Source organism: Siniperca chuatsi, linkage group LG3 (genome assembly GCF_020085105.1).
Source record: "Siniperca chuatsi isolate FFG_IHB_CAS linkage group LG3, ASM2008510v1, whole genome shotgun sequence".
In the NCBI taxonomy this organism is placed as follows: domain Eukaryota; kingdom Metazoa; phylum Chordata; class Actinopteri; order Centrarchiformes; family Sinipercidae; genus Siniperca; species Siniperca chuatsi.
Window position 1 is genome coordinate 1437501 of NC_058044.1, and position 2500 is coordinate 1440000.

General features: G+C 45.2%; 4 protein-coding genes across 13 annotated transcripts in view; 2 read left to right on the top strand and 2 right to left on the bottom strand.

Moving 5' to 3' along the window:
* Positions 1-2500, top strand: part of LOC122873026 (NACHT, LRR and PYD domains-containing protein 12-like) — a 657912-nt gene that overhangs the window by 588327 nt on the left and 67085 nt on the right. The gene's annotated exons all lie outside the window — the stretch shown is intronic.
* Positions 1-2500, top strand: part of LOC122873028 (NACHT, LRR and PYD domains-containing protein 12-like) — a 1034258-nt gene that overhangs the window by 390970 nt on the left and 640788 nt on the right. The gene's annotated exons all lie outside the window — the stretch shown is intronic.
* The window catches only part of LOC122873033 (NACHT, LRR and PYD domains-containing protein 3-like), a 573599-nt gene that overhangs the window by 97940 nt on the left and 473159 nt on the right, over positions 1-2500 (bottom strand). The gene's annotated exons all lie outside the window — the stretch shown is intronic.
* Positions 1-2500, bottom strand: part of LOC122873056 (heterogeneous nuclear ribonucleoprotein L-like) — a 27337-nt gene that overhangs the window by 23179 nt on the left and 1658 nt on the right. The window contains exon 1 of one of the 6 annotated variants that reach the window (XM_044189371.1): positions 1916-2316. The exons of the other annotated variants lie outside the window; for them this stretch is intronic. The gene's annotated coding sequence lies outside the window, so the exon portion shown is untranslated. Of the gene's footprint in view, positions 1-1915; positions 2317-2500 lie in introns of those variants that run through there. 6 annotated transcript variants of the gene reach the window in all.

The following is a 2500-nucleotide window of genomic DNA, read 5'->3' on the forward strand; positions in this document are numbered from 1 at the left end:
GATGATGGATGGATGATGGATGATGATGGATGGATGATGGATGGATGATGGATGATGATGATGATGGATGATGGATGGATGATGGATGATGATGGATGGATGATGATGGATGGATGATGGATGGATGATGGATGGATGATGATGGATGGATGATGGATGGATGATGGATGGATGATGGATGATGATGGATGGATGATGATGGATGGATGATGGATGGATGATGGATGATGATGGATGGATGATGGATGGATGATGATGGATGGATGGATGGATGATGGATGATGATGGATGGATGATGGATGGATGATGGATGATGATGGATGGATGATGATGGATGGATGATGGATGGATGATGATGGATGGATGATGATGGATGGATGATGGATGGATGATGGATGATGATAGATGGATGATGATGGATGGATGATGGATGATGATGGATGGATGATGGATGGATGGATGATGATGGATGATGATGGATGGATGATGGATGGATGGATGACATGACGGCATGAGTGAATCAGACGCTCCCCTCACTGAAGGACTCGGGTCGACTGGTGAGTTCTGTTTGATCTTCGCTCTCTGTTATAACGATAAAAAGCACGAGATCAAAGTTGCTTTGATGTCGGCTGAATATATTCCACGGCAGCACGGCAGGAGATTCACTCACTGGCGTTGGCAGTGAAACAACACCTGGGTTTGATTTGAATGGTCTGACTGGTGTGTAGAAACATATGAACTGAACTTGGTGATTTCATTATTTTCATTTTTAATCTCGCTCTGTCTCGTCCCGTTTGAGAGCTCAGCTCCATCAGAGAGGAGACGGATTAAAAAACAGGAGCTGCAGGATTGAAATAATTAAAAAGTAAATGTGGTTGGCAGCGTTGAGATGTGGACTAGAGTTCTGCCTGTCAGCAGGAAGTGGTCTGTCCACAAACAGCTTCAAACCGACTTCAGCCACTACCGGTCTGTTTGGTGTCTCAGGCCGACGGGGAAAGCATTGTTGTTTTGTTCTCTGTTTCCCATGATGCTCTCTGTCTGCACAGCGTTGACTGATCTGTCGAGGAGGGAGGAAGCTGCAGCCTCAGCGTTGAGATAAAGCACACACATGCAGACATCTCGCGGTGCAGGAATGTGTTAATGTCTGTTACACAGTCAAAGTCCCCAAACATTGCATTGAACATATATCTATCTACTGATGTGCTGATTCACCTTGTGAAGCCTAAAATCACGAGACTCCTCAGTGACAGGCACACCATAAAAGATGAAACCCTAAACAGAACATCTAGAACCTCCTAAAAGATTTCTAAAACCTCTTCCAGAACCACTGGGACTTCCTAAAGGAAACTCTGAAGCCTCTAGCAGCACATCTGTGTACTTTGAACCTCCTAAACACCGTTAAAGTCTCCTAACTCACCTCTAAAACCTCCAACGTCCTTCTAAAAACCTCCTGTAGGAGACCACTGAACGTGCAGACGTATCCACGCCTGAAGGACCTCTACAATCTACTAAAGGACCTTTACAACCACTTAAATCACGTGACCCTGCTAGAATATCTACAACCTCTTAAAGAACCTTTAAAGGACGACACCCTAAATTTAGCTCAGACCTGTAGAATCATCTTGATGACGAAACAGCCCATAAAACCTCCTCAAACCCCTTATAATTGTCCCAAACATCATTCATGACCTCTGACATATTTCAAAGCCTAGAACCTGTTGAAGGACCCCGTGGACCTTGTCAAGAACGTTTCCTCCCGCCACCAACACACCAACGAATCACGGCGTTCACTGGAATAAGTTTAATGCTGCAGTAACGTGTTATAATATGCAGTTCAGTGTGTTAGTATCCTATGTCATGAGTTCTGCAGGTATTTGGTCATAAAACACAGTATTTCACTATCAAAACAACTGACCTGACGATGGCGCTGGAGGAAAAGCCAGAGCCACCACAGTTACTGCAGTTCGTCCTGAGGGGAACGTGCATGTCTGAACGTTTCATCTCAGTCCATCCAATGGTTGCCGAGATATTTCACTCGGAAAACAAAAATGTGAATCTCACGCAGCGCTAAACAGTGGAAAACATGCAGAAACAGTGGTATGTTCCTTTAATGTGACATGATCTTATTTTGGAGTTGACGTCTTAATATATTTAGCACATTTATCTTCCTCTGATCTCTGCTCACTCTGCAGCATTCGGTCTGAAATAACCTGAACACCAACAAGGTTACAGACTCAGGGTGAGACAGATGGCCTCACTTCCTGCTGAGCGCAGGCACTTCCTGTCACGGCCAGAACCTCACAGAGAGGCCATGCTGTCTCACCGAGCAGAGGATCAGAGCCGGAAACGAGCACCGATGACGTTTTCACACCTGGACATGAAAGATAGCACTCAAAAATACAAATATCTCCAAATATCTATGAGCTACCTCCTGAGGCTCATTCAGACCCCCTCCTACTCACTGCGCGGCTCGCCAAGCTTTACTCACCGGCAGCAAATA